The sequence below is a fragment of the Hyperolius riggenbachi genome, chromosome 2 (assembly GCF_040937935.1).
Source record: "Hyperolius riggenbachi isolate aHypRig1 chromosome 2, aHypRig1.pri, whole genome shotgun sequence".
In the NCBI taxonomy this organism is placed as follows: Eukaryota; Metazoa; Chordata; class Amphibia; order Anura; family Hyperoliidae; genus Hyperolius; species Hyperolius riggenbachi.
The window spans coordinates 353,424,275-353,442,636 of record NC_090647.1 but is presented as its reverse complement, the minus strand read 5'-3'; positions in this window follow the sequence as shown (position 1 = coordinate 353,442,636).

Genomic DNA, 18,362 nt, shown 5'->3' with positions numbered 1-18,362 from the left:
GTGTCACCCCACTGGATTATCACCTCTCACATACCACATCCCCCCAGTGGTGTCACCCCACTGGATTATCACCTCTCACATACCACATCCCCCAGTGGTGTCACCCCACTGGATTATCACCTCTAACATACCACATCCCCCCAGTGGTGTCACCCCACTGGATTATCACCTCCCACATCCCCCAGTGGTGTCACCCCACTGGATTATCACCTCCCACATCCCCCAGTGGTGTCACCCCACTGGATTATCACCTCTCACATACCACATCCCCCCAGTGGTGTCACCACACTGGATTATCACCTCCCACATACCACCTCCCCCCAGTGGTGTCCCCCGACTGGATTATCACCTCTAACATACCACATTCCCCAGTGGTGTCACCCCACTGGATTATCACCTCTCACATACCACATCCCCCCAGTGGTGTCACCACACTGGAATATCACCTCCCACATCCCCCCAGTGGTGTCACCACACTGAATTATCACCTCCCACATACCATCTCCCCCCAGTGTTGTCCCCCGACTGGATTATCACCTCTAACATACCACATCCCCCAGTGGTGTCACCTACTATGTCACCCCACTGGATTATCACCTCTCACATTCCCCCAGTGGTGTCACCCCACTGGATTATCACCTCCCACATCCCCCCAGTGGTGTCACCCCACTGGATTATCACCTCTCACATACCACATCCCCCCAGGTGGTGTCACCCCACTGGATTATCACCTCTAACATACCACATCCCCCCAGTGGTGTCACCCCACTGGATTATCACCTCCCACATCCCCCAGTGGTGTCACCCCACTGGATTATCACCTCCCACATCCCCAGTGGTGTCACCCCACTGGATTATCACCTCTAACATACCACATCCCCCCAGTGGTGTCACCCCACTGGATTATCACCTCCCACATCCCCCAGTGGTGTCACCCCACTGGATTATCACCTCCCACGTCCCCCAGTGGTGTCACCCCACTGGATTATCACCTCCCACATACCACCTCCCCCCAGTGGTGTCCCCCGACTGGATTATCACCTCTAACATACCACATCCCCCCAGTGGTGTCACCCCACTGGATTATCACCTCTCACATACCACATCCCCCCAGTGGTGTCACCACACTGGAATATCACCTCCCACATACCACATCCCCCCAGTGGTGTCACCACACTGGATTATCACCTCCCACATACCACCTCCCCCCAGTGGTGTCCCCCGACTGGATTATCACCTCTAACATACCACATCCCCCAGTGGTGTCACCTACTATGTCACCCCACTGGATTATCACCTCTCACATCCCCCCAGTGGTGTCACCCCACTGGATTATCACCTCCCACATCCCCCAGTGGTGTCACCCCACTGGATTATCACCTCCCACATCCCCAAGTGGTGTCACCCGACTGGATTATCACCTCTAACATACCACATCCCCCAGTGGTGTCACCTACTATGTCACCCCACTGGATTATCACCTCCCAAATCCCCCAGTGGTGTCACCCCACTGGATTATCACCTCCCACATACCACATCCCCCAGTGGTGTCACCCGACTGGATTATCACCTCTCACATGCCACATCCCCCAAGTGGTGTTACTTACTATGTCACCCCACTGGATTATCACCCCTCACATGCCACATCCCTGCAGTGATGTCACCTACATTGCCCCCCCCCCCCCACTGGATTATCACCTCTCACATACCACATCCCCCAGCGGTGTCACCTACTATGTCACCCCACTGGATTATCACCTCCCACATATCACATCCCCCCAGTGGTGTCACCTACTATGTCACCCCACTGAATGATCACCTCCCCAATTACCACTTCCTTTCCCATTGATCACTCCATCTGATCCATTACGACTATCATTCTTACCTACAAACACATGTACCACATTCACCATTTTCCCTACCTATTCACTCACTCTTCAATTATATCGTGCAACTTTCTCCACTTACCCAATTTTTTAATCAAATGGATATAACAACCACAATGGATCATCCTTATAACCCAACACAACCCAAACTGTGTCTGTACAACACTTCATACCTTAACCACTTGAGGACCGGCATCTGAACCCCCCTTAAAGACCAGAGCAGTTTGAACATTTTATAGGTTCCCAGTTTAGATAGCCAGGCATCGGCATCCCTGGTATAGATAGCTAGGCATGGGTGTCCCCAGTATAGATAGGTGTCCCCAGTATAGGCAGTGGGCATTACTCACATTCCCAGCTCCAGTGATGAGCAGCTCTCCCCGCCATTCAACCTCGCACTGCCGATAAGTTCTGGGTCCCGGCTTGATGACGTCATCAAGCTAGGACTCGACACTAGAGGCAGTGCGAGGCTGGATGCCAGGCAGAGCGGAGGGGAATCGCCAATCGCCAGTGGAACCAGGGCCGGATTTGTACTTTCCAGTGCCCTAGGCCTGCTGTCTCCAAGCGCCCCCCTCCCCTCCCCCCCCCCAAAAAAAAATATATCTTGTCCATCACTCTGACTAGCGATCATTGGTTTGAATAGGCTCATTTCAGTTGTGCTGCTCTGCCCCCCATTCAACAAATAATTCCTGTAATTTGCGCTCCAGTCCGAATGTGCACAGCGGCCGGTAGTGTTCTGGGCATGCATACTTGAGAAATGATGCTGATGTATGACCGGTACTTGTCAAGAATGCGTAACACTTTACCGGCCATGGGCAGGAGCGAGAAATTCCAGGGAGCCAGAGCATGTGTTGCTTCTTTGTCTTCTGTGCGACTGGCTGCAGTCAGAGCCACATACAGGTGACAGGGAGCGCGAGTGGCCAGAGCATGCGCTGCTTCTTTGTCCTCTGTGCAACTGGCTGCAGTCAGAGCCACAGACAGGTGACAGGGAGCGCGAGGGGCCAGAGCATGCGCTGCTTCTTTGTCCTCTGTGAGACTGGCTGCAGTCAGAGCCACAAACAGGTGGCAGGGAGCGCGAGTGGCCAGAGCATGTGCTGCTTCTTTATCCTCTGTGCGACTGGCTGCAGTCAGAGCCACAGACAGGTGACAGGGAGCGCGAGTGGCCAGAGCATGTGCTGCTTCTTTGTCCTCTGTAAGACTGGCTGCAGTCAGAGCCACAAACAGGTGGCAGGGCAGTGCAATGGAGAGAAGCCCATCCAAAACAGAGAACAAGTAAGTAGCAAACATCCTGTCAGGACCCACTTTGGATGTTCTGTTGTAATTAGAGTGGGCCTGAACTCAGAACTTCCTCTCTGCTCTAAAAGATATGCAACAACATAACATTTAAATAAAAACATTTCTTTGTTACAGCTGATACAAATCCTGCAATAAATCTGCAGTGTGTCTACTTCCTGCTTTTATGGAAGCAGACATATTTTTAACATCCTGTGCTTTCAAATGAGCTTAGATGTTGTGGCAGTCAGGTGACACTCACAGTGTAGAGATGAAATTACAACTTGTGACACAGAGGAGGGGGAATAAGACAGGCTCTCGAAATACATACAAGGTACAGTTCTCTGTTTTCCTTCTGTCCTGTGCAAGAGTTCAGCTTTAAAGCATCTGAATGACATTTATTTATATTTGCTGAAAAATCTATGCATCTCTTTTGAATGCTGAATGTACATATGGTGGTGTGCTCTAACATATTGACAGTATACGGGGAACAAAGTCTGAAGAAGGCTTATTAGCAGAAAGATGACTCTTTTTCTTTTAAGCCAATAAATGGTATTACCCTGATTCAAAACTCTCTGCTTTCTCTGATGGCTAAGAAGGTACAATGCTTTACTGTTACAGGAAAGTAGAAGAATACCAAACCATACACACTAACATAAAGGTAGTAACAGTTCAGGTGCAGTGCTGCTCGGATACCCCTTTTCAAAATCCGGATTGAATTCGGATCCGGATACTCAGATATCTGATCCGAATCGGATATCCGAGTTTGAAATTTTGGAACCCGAATCGGATATCCGAACCCAGTATCCCAGATATCCGCCCAGATTCGGATATCTGGGTAGAAAGTGGGTTTTAAATTGCCTTTAAAGTGTTTTTTAGGGTAAATGAGGCATGTAGCATCATGTTTTTTTAATGATGTGGGGACTTTAAATCCCCCCTCAAAAAAAAAAATTCTCTCTCTCAGATGGGAAATCCGAGTTTGCTTGAATAGTGCTATTCAGATTTTAAAAAATATCCGAATTGCTATTCAAAGTTCGGATAGTGGAAAAAGTTCGGATTATCTGGGTAGTTCGGATACCCGAATATTGGATGAGCACCACTGCTCAGGTGTCCTTTAAAATGACAGTTTAGCAATGAAAGGGAAGAAAACAGCATTTTTATTATTGCAGGTCTCATAGATGGTAGGAGCTGGAAGACAGAAAATGAGTCAGGAAAGAGTTAACTAAGGAAGAAGAGACCACTGCTAGCTAAGAAAAACAGTCATAAATTAGGTGATACATTAATTAACAACTGCTGGGGTCAGTGTCAAAGTTGTAAAAGAAACTAGCAGAGCTCAGTGATGTTTGTGAATGCCTGCATTAAAACTCAGCGGAACTTAGTTCTATCTGCTTTGTAATGTAAATCCCTTTTATTTCTCACATCCACTTGTATGTCCATCATCAGAAGAATGATTGTTATAACACATCAAGAAGTGAGAGAGAGAGAAGCAGGGTTTGGGGAACTCTGGAATTCAGCTATTAGTGCAGAGCAGGGGGCTGGCTGGCTGCGCTGCGGGACCAGAAGAGATGATTTACTTTGACATATGACCTCTTCTCTCTCCAAGTCATGCCGTCCTTCTTATCTTATCTAATTTTATCGCCCTAGGCCGTGGCCTTTCTGGCCTTTCCAGAAATCCGGCCCTGAGTGGAACGCCAAGAGAGGTGAGTCCTGGTCCTTTTCCTTCCTTCTGTCTCGCCATGGCTCCTGATCAGTGAGGGGAGATGTCAACTGTCACATGACAGCTAAATCTCATCTTGGGTGAGTGCGTTTGCATCGGGAGCGGCAGGACTTCAAGGACGTTACAGTTACATCCTGTCACCAGCAGGCAGCCACACAGACAAAGTAACCGAAACGTCCTTGGTACCAAAGGGGTTGATATACAAATTTAACTAAACACCAGCGTTTTTTAGTTCAATATCTACTAATACTCTTTTTTTTTATCAGAATAACTTCATTGGTGTATGAATTTTTATTATATAGATTTTTAATTCCTCAGGTTGATCTTTTATTTGTATTTATTTGTATTTTTTGGTCTGTTGTATCAAATGTGAATTAGGATCCAATAGAACTCATATGGATCATATATTGCCCCACAGTGAGTATAATTATCGACTATGGACTAACATGGCGGCTTCTATGATTGAATATAATTGTTGTGTATATACCGGGGTTCTTCAGAAAAGCTATGTGTTCTTTTTATGTGACATAATTTTTATTATCAGTATTTGTTATTATCAGTATATTAATGTTATATTATGGAGGGTATAAGCACAATGTTACCTAAGTCTTGTTTTAGTGGGCTCTTAGAACATATTTTTATCTGTTTCTGTCATAGGCACTTTGTTATTGACCTGAGGAAGCGGGCCAGTTCCCTGTGAAACACGTTGAATTTTTTTGTGCATCATTAAATTATTTTGATCCATATGGTTTGTTCATTGATGGAGGTAAGATCATATTACTTCTATACTCTATGGTTAAAAGTTTGTTATAGTCTGGGTGCCTCCTACAAGTTTCTCTTAGCTATGATCAGCACTGTGCTTCTGGTTATGCCTCCACTTACTGGTTTGCAGAAGATCATGATGTTGTGCATAGGGGTAAAATAGAACAGTTTCTGTTTACTTTTCACAAAGGCTGCTAATCTGAAATGGAAACTGACATTCTCTATTCTTTTAATCATCTAAGTCTGTTACTGGGAAGTCACAGGGAAGTAAGCTGTTAACAGCAAAACAGTGGCGTAGCAATAGGGGTTGCAGAGGTTGCAACCGTGCCGGGGCTCCTAGCCCAGAGCTCCGCCCCGCCTTCAGTCTTCAGTCTGTTAGATGGCGAAACCGCCGTCTTTACATATAGTACAGTGCTGCGATCAGCAGCAGCGCTGTACTGAGGACTGCCGTGCGACACGGCTGTCCCTCTGGGGGACAAGACAGCGATCGGCTCTCATAGGCAGAAGCTTATGACAGCCGATTGCCGTGATTGGCCGGCTGCGGGGAGGGAGGGAGGGAGGGGGGAAAAATAATGAAAAAAAACCTGTATTTTTTATTAAAAAATAAAGAACAATAATATTTGTTAAAAAAAAATAAACACAAGGGGGGATGATTAGACCCTACCGACAGAGAGCTCTGTTGGTGGGGGGCAAAGGGGGGGGAATCACTTGTGTGCTGTGTTGTGTGGCCCTGCAGCTTGGCCTCAAAGCTGCAGTGGCCATTTCAGCAAAAAAAGGCCTGGTCTTTAGGGGGTTTTAACACTGCAGTCCTCAAGAGGTTAATGTGGGAACTTGATACACACGTTGCAGACCCAGATTTACCACCACACAGGAGCCTGTAGGCACAGATGTCTTGGCACCCCAGACTTAGCCCTCCATGAACCTACAAACTCCTGCCGAACCGCACCACAAGTGTGCTGGCTGTCACTTCTCCCTTACTTCCCTTGCCTGTCATAGGTAGCTAGTGTATTAGGTAGTCAGGAGTACCTTCAATATTAAGTAGCTAGTGGTGCAAGTGCAACCGACAAAGCGAGATCTCATCAGTGTAATGCCAAGAGCTGGGTGAGTAACCTATCATATACGCTCTGCTTGGGGCTCTGCACGGGGAGGTAGGCACTAGGGGAGGGATTGAGCCGCCTTTCCATTATCAGGCACCTGAAGGCACGTGCCTACAGTGCTTTATGATAAATCTGGCCCTGACACAATGGGCACAAAGCTTTTTCACCTGTTTCCCTCTGTTTTCACCATATCTTGGTTACTTTTTTAAGCTCTCAAAGAGCAAAAATATAATATAATTAAGGTAAGAAAGGTAATATTATATAAGTAATAATATATAAGAAATTCCCCTTTTTATCTCTTTCTTGCTCTCAGAACCCATTTTCTGCTAGGAAAGTGTTTTATAGTTAGAATTTCTTATCAGTGAGAGCCACACTGTAGTCACTTCCTGTCTGAGTCAGGACTGAGTCAGCCACTTACATACCTGATTTTTAACTCTTTCAGGCAGAGAAAGAAAAAAAGGAACATAGCATAGTTATTTGTGTGCTAGGCACTGTACATGCACATGTCTATCTCACATATCAGCCATACTATGCCAGGGAAAAAAACACATATATAAGTAGATAAATGCTTGATCTACTTACATAACACATGTATTATACTGTTAACGTTTTGATTTCAGTGAATGTTATATAGTCAATGACGAGAATTCTGTTCCTGGTGGGGGCCATGTCTTTTGCCCACAGTTAAGGCTAACTCGTGATGTCATTTCTGCCCTTTACATTTTTTCTTGTCTCCTCCAATCGCTGAGTCGCCTCAGCCTTGCTTGTAAACACAAGTGAGTAGGGGATTAGGTTTCAGATAAGCAGCTGGCAGGGAAAAAAAGGGAAGAGGAGGAATAGATCATAGATAAAAAGAACCCCCAGCATGCAATTCTTTGGCACGACTACTAAAGGGCCAGTGCTTCTTAAGTATGTGATAACTCCAAATCATAACAGCAGAAAAAGTTTTGAAAGGTTTTGAGTGCAGGCTTAGCATCTTTATCACTTAATACACTCAGACCAGTTGCTGTTGAAATTTGATTTTTATGGTGACGATACCGCTTTAAGGAAAAAGGCAAATCACCACACAGTCCTTCAATGGGTGATCCACCACACCCTAATGACACTTGTTTCTTGTGAAAAGGACTAAAAAAAGATTGGTAACACAGTCTTGCAGTACAAAAATCTGACAACTTTATTGACACAAATCTAAAAAAGACAAAAATCTTATTATCCGTGAAAAATTATCTCCATGAACTTCATTAAAAGACTTTATTGAGACAAATGCTGTAATCTGGCCAGTAATATTCAGCCAGATTACAGCATTTGTCTCATGACAGTCTTTTAATGAAGTTCATGGAGATCATTTTTCATGGATAATAAGATTTTTGTCTATTTTTTGGATTTGTGTCAATAAAGTTGTCAAGCTTTTGTACTGCAAGACTGCGTTACCAATCTTTTTTAGCCCTTTTTCATAAGAAACAGAAGATCTATTTGGCTGCAGCAGCGTGTGAATCACACCTGAAACAAGCATGCAGCTAATCTTGTTAGATCTGACAATAATGTCAGAAACACCTGATCTGCTGCATGCTTGTTCAGGGTCTATGGCTAAAAGTATTAGAGGCCGAGGATTAGCAGGACAGCCAGGCAACTGGTATTGTTTAAAAGGAAATAAATATGGCAGCCTCCACATACCTCTCGCTACAGTTGCCCTTTAACTGTCCCTCAGAGGGGCTCACAATCTAGTCCCTACCATAGTCATACGTCCATGTACATATCGTGTAGTGTATGTATCATAGTCTAGGGCCAATTTAGGGGGAAGCCAATTAACTTATCTGTATGTTTTTGGGATGTGGGAGGAAAACTAAGTGCCCAGCAGAAACCTATGCAGACATGGGGAGTATATACAAACTCCGTGCTGAAAGTGCCCTTACTAGGATTTAAACCAGGTACCCAGCACCGGAAGGCAAGAGCGCTATCCACCATGCCACCGCGCTGCCATGGAAATCAGTTATTTGCTCCACAAAGCTACTTTTCAGCACTTTGAACCTAAAAGTAAGCAAATGAGAGATATCAAACTTATTTTTAAAATATGTTCTTGCTTTTTGGTGCCTTAAAAAGGAGTTATTTGATAAGGAGTGAAAATATCTCCTGGTAGAACACTCAGGGTAGGAACACACTAGGCAGAATCGCATATGCGTTTTTCACTATGTGCTATGGAAAACGTAAATGCGATTCTGCCTAGTGTGTTCCTACCCTGAGGAAAGAAAATAATTGGATAGGAGCTAAAGTATTTTCTGCATATAGGCCAAACGCCTGTATGGAACTATACATGCATGGGCAGTTTAGCTATAGGATTGATCAGAGCAGTATCTGCAGCATACACAAAACCCTATACACGCTAAGCTCTATAAGTGATCACTCATAGCATTATCTGGCAATGTGATCTTGTATAGATCACATTCCTAGTTAATTGCTGATTGCACCTAAAGCTGTGGCTCAATGTGTATGGGTGATTAGCTATGCATATACAGGTCCTTCTCAAAAAATTAGCATATTGTGATAAAGTTCATTATTTTCTGTAATGTACTGATAAACATTAGACTTTCATATATTTTAGATTCATTACACACAACTGAAGTAGTTAAAGCCTTTTATTGATGATTTTGGAATACAGCTCATGAAAACCCCAAATTCCTATCTCAAAAATTAGCATATCATGAAATAGTTCTCTAAACAAGCTATTAACCTAATCATCTGAATCAACTAATTAACTCTAAACACCTGCAAAAGATTCCTGAGTCTTTTAAAAACTCCCAGCCTGGTTCATTACTCAAAACCGCAATCATGGGTAAGACTGCCAACCTTACTGCTGTCCAGAAGGCCATCATTGACACCCTCAAGCAAGAGGGTAAGACACAGAAAGAAATTTCTGAACAAATAGGCTGTTCCCAGAGTGCTGTATCAAGGCACCTCAGTGGAAAGTCTGTGGGAAGGAAAAAGTGTGGCAAAAAACGCTGCACAACGAGAAGAGGTGACCGGACCCTGAGGAAGATTATGGAAAAGGACAGATTTCAGACCTTGGGGGACCTGCGCAAGCAGTGGACTGAGTCTGGAGTAGAAACATCCAGAGCCACCGTGTACAGGTGTGTGCAGGAAATGGGCTACAGGTGCCGCATTCCCCAGATCAAGCCACTTTTGAACCAGAAACAGCGGCAGAAGCGCCTGACCTGGGCTACAGAGAAGCAGCACTGGACTGTTGCTTAGTGGTCCAAAGTACTTTTTTCGGATGAAAGCAACTTTTGCATGTCATTCGGAAATCAAGGTGCCAGAGTCTGGAGGAAGACTGGGGAGAGGGAAATGCCAAAATGCCTGAAGTCCAGTGTCAAGTACCCACAGTCAGTGATGGTCTGGGGTGCCATGTCAGCTGCTCGTGTTGGTCCACTGTGTTTTATCAAGGGCAGGGTCAATGCAGCTAGCTATCAGGAGATTTTGGAGCACTTCATGCTTCCATCTGCTGAAAAGCTTTATGGAGATGAAGATTTCATTTTTCAGCACGACCTGGCACCTGCTCACAGTTCCAAAACCACTGGTAAATGGTTTACTGACCATGGTATTACTGTGGTCAATTGGCCTGCCAACTCTCCTGACCTGAACCCCATAGAGAATCTGTGGGATATTGTGAAGCGAAAGTTGAGAGACGCAAGACCCAACACTCTGGATGAGCTTAAGGCCGCTATCGAAGCATCCTGGGCCTCCATAACACCTGAGCAGTGCCACAGGCTGATTGCCTCCATGCCACGCCGCATTGAAGCAGTCATTTCTGCAAAAGGATTCCCAAACAAGTATTGAGTGCATAACTGAACATACAGTGGCTTGCAAAAGTATTCGGCCCCCTTGAAGTTTTCCACATTTTGTCACATTACTGCCACAAACACGAATCAATTTTATTGGAATTCCACGTGAAAGACCAATACAAAGTGGTGTACACGTGAGAAGTGGAATGAAAATCATACATTATTCCAGACATTTTTTACAAATCAATAACTGCAAAGTGGGGTGTGCGTAATTATTCAGCCCCCCGAGTCAATACTTTGTAGAACCACCTTTTGCTGCAATTACAGCTGCCAGTATTTTAGGGTATGTCTCTACCAACTTTGCACATCTAGAGACTGAAATCCTTGCCGATTCTTCTTTGCAAAACAGCTCCAGCTCAGTCAGATTAGATGGGCAGCGTTTGTGAACAGCAGTTTTCAGATCTTGCCACAGATTCTCGATTGGATTTAGATCTGGACTTTGACTGGGCCATTCTAACACATGGATATGCTTTGTTTTAAACCATTCCATTGTTGCCTTGGCTTTATGTTCAGGGTCGTTGTCCTGCTGGAAGGTGAACCTCCGCCCCAGTCTCAAGTCTTTTGCAAACTCCAAGAGGTTTTCTTCCAAGATTGCCCTGTATTTGGCTCCATCCATCTTCCTATCAACTTTGACCAGCTTCCCTGTCCCTGCTGAAGAGAAGCAATCCCAGAGCATGCTGCCACCACCATATTTGACATTCGGGATGGTGTGTTCTGAGTGATGTGCAGTGTTAGTTTTCTGACACACATAGCGTTTTGCATTTTGGCCAAAAAGTTCCATTTTGGTCTCATTCGACCAGAGCACCTTCTTCCACATGTTTGCTGTGTCCCCCACATGGCTTGTGGCAAACTGCAAACGGGACTTCTTTTGCTTTTCTGTTAACAATGGCTTTCTTCTTGTCACTGATCCATAAGAGCCAACTTTGTGCAGTGCACGACTAATAGTTGTCCTATGGACAGATTCCCCCACCTGAGCTGTAGATCTCTGCAGCTCGTAGAGAGTCACCATGGGCCTCTTGACTGCATTTCTGATTAGCGCTCTCCTTGTTCGGCCTGTGAGTTTAGGTAGATGGCCTTGTCTTGGTAGGTTTACAGTTGTGCCATACTCCTTCAATTTCTGAATTATCACTTGAACAGTGCTCCGTGGGATGTTCAAGGCTTTGGAAATCTTTTTGTAGCCTTTACATTTTTCAATAACTTTATCCCTGACCTGTCTGGTGTGTTCTTTGGACTTCATGGTGTTGTTGCTCCCAAGATTCTCTTAGACAACATCTGAGGCCATCACAGAGCAGCTGTATTTGTACTGACATTAGATTACACACAGGTGCACTCTGTTTAGTCATTAGCACTCATCAGGCAATGTCTATGGGCAACTGACTGCACTCAGACCAAAGGGAGCTGAATTATTACGCACACCCCACTTTGCAGTTATTGATTTGTAAAAAATGTTTGGAATCATGAATGACTTTTGTTCCACTTCTCACGTGTACACCACTTTGTATTGGTCTTTCACGTGAAATTCTAATAAAATTGATTCATGTTTGTGGCAGTAATATGACAAAATGTGGAAAACTTCAAGGGGGCCGAATACTTTTGCAAGCCACTGTAATTATTTGAAGGTTGACTTTTTTTGTTTTAAAAACACTATTCTTTTATTGGTCGGATGAAATATGCTAATTTTTTGAGATAGGAAATTTGGGTTTTCATGAGCTGTATGCCAAAATCATCAATATTAAAACAATAAAAGGCTTGAACTACTTCAGTTGTGTGTAATGAATCTAAAATTTATGAAAGTCTAATGTTTATCAGTACATTACAGAAAATAATGAACTTTATCACAATATGCTAATTTTTTGAGAATGACCTGTATATGTGATAGCTGTGTGATTTTGCCTTTTCAATTAAGTATTTGTTAAGCATCTTTGTACTTTTGCTATGGGTAATCTTCAATATTTGCCTTATTTAGGAGATAGATCTCTTCTGGAAACATGAACTGCAAAATGTGGCTGTTCCTTATTTTTTCTTTCTTAATTGAAACAGATATATTTGAAAACATCCATTTATCATATAGATACTTTCAATTTAATAGTATGTGCTGAATGTTGCAAGAAGCTGTTAAATTTCATGGTCAAACAATGAAAGTGTCTTATCACTGTCCTTTCACATTACACAGAATCTTCACACTGAACTTGCAAAATATATGGTGCATGATCCAGTTCACCTGACTTGACACAGAAGTGCACGAGATAGATTTACTATCTGTCAGCACTTTGTGCCACAAAGCTCTAGTTCTGCCTTTGCTTTTACGTATTGTGATAGTAAATTTGCATTAATTAGCAATGTACAAGGTTTTGTACACTACACCTCTGTATTTATTGTAGTAAGTATACTGAAAGTACCCGTTTAGTTTCCCTGTGGCCTCTCTGAGGCTAGATTCCCACTTGAGCCAGACTAACGAACAGCGAGCACTAGGGGCTCTTTCACACTGCATGCGCTTCAATCCGATTTTCAAAGCGCATGCGGGTTGCTGGTGAAAAGGGCACCGTGATACATAGTAATCACTGTGCTCTGTAGAGAGCAATCCAATCCAATTTTAACCTAATCACAAACGCAGTGCCTGATGCAAACGTAGTGCTATGCGGTTTGCAATGCGATATCCTATTTGAAAAAAAGGTCCACGGCTTTTTTTTCCTCTTTACGCCGGGCAATACAATTGCGTATGCAGATCACAACCGAAAATCATGCCGAAACTTGCACACGGCACGAACTAAAAATCACAGCCAAAAATTTTTTGGTTTGGAATAAATCTCGGGCAAAGCTTAAATACACATTGTTGCTAAATCCTAAGAATATGGGTGGACTTGCTCTGGCTTCTTACAAGAATTATTATATTGTTGGCCAAATTTATCAACTATCATACTGGTTTGTAACTGGAAGTTACTGCAACTCTGAAACTTGTGGCTGTCAGGCGGAAAGTAAGTCTGACTTTTTTTGCTTTGAACATCTTAAAGAAGTCCACAAGTTCACACCAACATCAAAACACGATTATTCAACAGGCCATTACAGTGTGGAAATGACAATCTGATTTTTTCGGGTTGAAAGATTACGAGTACTACATGCATTTGTAGCAGTACAAAGGCGGTAGCGGTAGGGGGTTTCCGTTGCATTCATAGTTTGGGATTATCGCACTTGATCAACCATATCGGTCCGAGACATTCAACCAATTTCCACCCAAAATCAGTCAAATCTTTGATTGGGCATGCTTGTAGCGGCACAGATTTTCATCCGATTTGATAATAATTATTGAAACTGTTGGTGGATCGGGCCTTCAGGTTGAGAGATGTATGGCCACTTTAATTCCCTAAGGCTCATCCCCCCCCACACACACACACACACATTTATGTCCTACCCTTCACCCCAATCTCTACTAATCCCTCAAAAATGCCCCTCTTCCATTAATTATACCCCCCTCCTTCTTTACCAGACCACCATCTCCCTCAGTCATGCAACAGATCTTTACCAACCTCCCTCCTGGCACCATGATCAAGCACAACCCCCTTCCCCCAACATCCATGCCTTGCTTACCTGCTTTTTATTGGTGGTCAGCATCACTGTCTACCCACTTCACTATAGTATGACACACTATAGGCCGCATGCATTCTCAGTATTGACAGGTGGAGAAGCCAATATGATTCGATCATAGTAAAAGAATCTGTCGGTAAAAATCGGTGCATGTATGGCCAGCTTTAGATTAGGACATTAAGACACGGCAAGCCAGCACTAGGGGGAGGGGGGGAACAAAGGTGAATGAGGTAGAGAGACTGAGAATAGCCTGAGATGGAGGAGAGAGCTTATCTGTATCACAGCCACATCACACAGTGGCCACTTGCTTGTAATATGACTCCTGTCCCTGCCAATCTCTCACAAAAGTTTCAAGCAGCCCTTCTGGAGTCTAGGGACCGTCTGCAAGCAGCCCTTCTGGAGTCTAGGGACTGTCGAAAACTTTTCAACCTAGACAATACCATATGTAGCTTTGCACATGCAGTCATTTTAACAGTGGTGAGAGACCAGATAGATTTTTTTTTGCAATGGACCCTGAAGGCAAGCCTCTGCTCTGCATCATGCTGTGTATATTTGCCAGCTTGCCCATCCTCTAATTGCTCTGTTTTGGGCATTTATTTCCCTCAGCCAGCATTGTGTTTCACATTCCCTTACACAAAAACATGAATGCACCCGGCACTGTACCAGTCCTAAATCATTAAATGAGAGGCAACCTGGGGGAAAATCTCCCCCCTGGCCAGTCCTCCCCTGCTTCTTCCTGTCCTCCAAGACTTTGAAGAACTCTGGTGATATCGCCATCGTTGATCTCACCTAAGAAGTTACAGCGCCACTCGGGAGGTGAGTGAGAGCAGGGGCTGCTGCAGGCATTCTGGTGGCATGATTGTTTTTCTGATTTTAGGGTCTAAAATGTTTTAAAAGGCCCTAAGATCCCAAAATAATCATACTGCCAGGGGGGTTAAAGAGAACCCAAGGCAGTTCCATGGAGGGCAGATGGGACACGGAGCCATGTTCTCTGCCTCATGACATGCCTCTGCGTCCCCAAACCACCGCTCTCTGACCCCCCCCCCCACCCCCCACCGCCACGGCATGGCCCCGCGAGATTAGCAACAAGATTTGTCACTATCTTGGAGGTAAACATAGGGGAAAGGATTCACGCTGTGAATGAGAGACAGTCTTTCATTCCAGCATCGTGATCCAGAGGTCACGAAAGTGAAAGTGGGCCAGTGTGGCCCACAGGAACGACGGGGAGCAGTGGTTTTTGCAGCTACGTAATCTGCTCAGTCCCCCGGGTCAGGTAGCCTACATTTTTTATTTTATTTTTGAGCCCACCTCGGGCTCTCTTTAAGCTCTTCAACATATGCATCCCTCCAAGGCTGAATGGACCAGTCTAATTCAAGCTATTGACAAAGAAGACTGGGATGCGGCATTACAAATGGCCAAACACTCATCACCTAACCTGCGTGAATGTCTCAGGCCTCGTTCACATCTAAAATTGTAAATCGCAAACGCAAGCATTTTGCGATTTTGTGCGGCAGTTTTTTTCCCCTCTCGGCACTCTACTGCGTGCTGCATTTTTGGTAAAAGCGCTTTTCTAAGCACTTTTCCAGAGCGGTTTTGTCATTCACTCCCAGGCGCAAGTCAGGAAGTGAACTCTTTGACCCGGAAAAGAATAAATACAATGTATTTATTCTTAACGTAAATGCAATCACTGCACAAAGCGATTTTGTGAGCGTTTGCGTTTTTCCTATACCTTCCATTGAGGCAAAATCGCCCCAAAAATGATACAGGCACTGGTTTGCTGAACGCACAGCACACGAACTGCACTGATATGAACCTTTTCACAGAGAATCATAGCACAAACGCCCCCCAATGTGAATGAGCCCTCACACAGATATATATCCACCAGACGTACTTGGTGCCTGCTACTGCTAGACTACATAAAATGAATGGAGAGGTTCCCAGTTCTTGCCCCAAATGCCAATCTGTAGCACCATCATTTTGCCATCTAATAATAGGAGAGCCCTCCGGTGGCTGAGTACTGGGAGCAAGTGATTGCCTTTTTGCATGATAAAATGAATTGTCCATTGTTCGGCATCTTTTGAGAGGAAAGTATACGTGGAAACACTAAGAAGTGTATGTCAGAAACAATATTCACTGTCAGTCAGGAAATTGCTTTGCAATGGCTTACCCCTACCTGTCCCAAGGATTGATGCGGCCATCTCATATAAAAACGTATATTTACCCATAGAAGCATCCTGCCAAAATTCCCTGCAGTATGGGATAAATGGCGAGATAGATAACTCCCTAACTCATGGGTGTGAATTCAAGTGGTTTTACCATGTGCTGCTTGCCTGCTTCTAGCCTTCAAGGTAATTGTTAAGAATGTATAAGTACAGTGTTATGTGACTTATGCTGGTGCTGCTGCTGCCTACTTGATGTTATCCTAGTAACCATCAATGTTGTGGTCTTCTATCCATCAAGACTTCATGTCTCTTTGCTTGACCAAACGTTATTTTGACTTCTTGGACTTGAAGGCCTCATTCACATTGTTAACTCAGAATGCCCGTGAGATCGGAATGCAATGCACACGATCTCACAGCAATCAGCGCCGCTGTGCGCTAAGCTGCTGATCCCATTCACTTCGACTTATCACCTAAATTAATTTTACCTCCTTTTATTGCCACTCAGGCCCGGTGCACACCAAAACCCGCTAGCAGATCCGCAAAATGCTAGCAGATTTTTAAACGCTTTTTTTATTTTTATGAGGCGTTTTGCTAGCTTTTTGCGGATTGCAGTGTAGCATATTTCATGTATTGTTACAGTAAAGCTGTTACTGAACAGCTTCTGTAACAAAACCGCCTGGCAAACCGCTCTGATCTGCCGTTTTTCAGAGCGGTTTGCGGTTTTCCTATACTTAACATTGAGGCAGAAACGCCTCCGCAATCCAAAAAATGCCTCACCCCGGGAGTATGTGTTTCTGCAAAACGCCTCCCGCTCTGGTGTGACCCACCCCATTGAAATACATTACCCTAGCGTATCCAAAAAACGCCTGAAAACCTGCTCGGTGTGCCCCAGCCCTATTAGAGTTTTCTTTTGGTGGTCTCTGATTGCAGCTGCGATCATTAGGCTTTTTTTTATTAATAAAAAATGATTGTTTTTTTTGTTTTGTTTTTTAAATAAACCTATTTCTCTCATTTCTGCCTCCCCCCCCCCCTTAATTAGCCTTGGGGCTCGTTCACACTGCAGGTGTTTTCTCAATTTTTCTCCCGCGTGCGCTTATTAAAGAGTGGATTAAAAAAACTGCTCAGGAAAAACGATTCGAAAACCGCTTAACACAAAAACGAATCACCCACCCAAGCGCTGGGGATTGGAAAAAAAAAATGCCTCAAAAACCATCCAATGCTAATGGCCACGAGAACGGAACGCAATGTGAACAAGGCCTTAGACTGCTATACACACACTACAGAATCAGAATCATTTTATTTCGCCAAGCATGACTGGGTCATGCCCGGAATTGAGTTTGGCACAATACAGGGCGGTACATAAACAGAAAAGCAGGAAAGAAAAAGCAACATAATACAGAGCAACAGAATACAAAGAACATGACAGTGATCCATCATTCTCAAATAGATATATATTCAGCATCAATAAATATACATATTTCAGAGACTCCGCCAGAGTGTACCAAAAGTGTGGGAAAAAGTCTGATCAGTGAGTGAAAAGAATAACTAATTTTTCCAGTCCGCTACTATGCCGGTGGTAGGGCGCTGATAGAGGGTGGGAGAATGTTAAGGGGGTTCAGGAGGCTAACAGCCATAGGGAAGAAAGAGTTCCTGTGTCTGGTGGTCTTGGTGGGGAGGGCCCGAAGTCTCCGGCCCAATGGAAGTGGGGTGAAGAAACAGTGGCCAGGGTGTGAGGGGTCACTTGCGATCTTCAGTGCCCTGGCATGCATTCTTGCGTTATACAGGAGGTCAAGTGAGGGGAGAGGTCTCCCAATGATCCTCTCCGCCGACCTGATGACCCTCTGTAATTTGTGCTGGTCACTGGCGGTGGCTCCCACATACCAGACCAAGATGCCGGAGCAGAGGATCGATTCAATGGTGGCAGAGTAGAAACTTGTTAGAATCTCCTGTGCCATGCCGAACTTCTGCAGTTGGTGGAGGAAGAAGAGTCTCTGCTGGGCTTTCCGCTGGGTTGAAGTGATGTTGACCCTCCAACTGAGATCCCTGGAGAT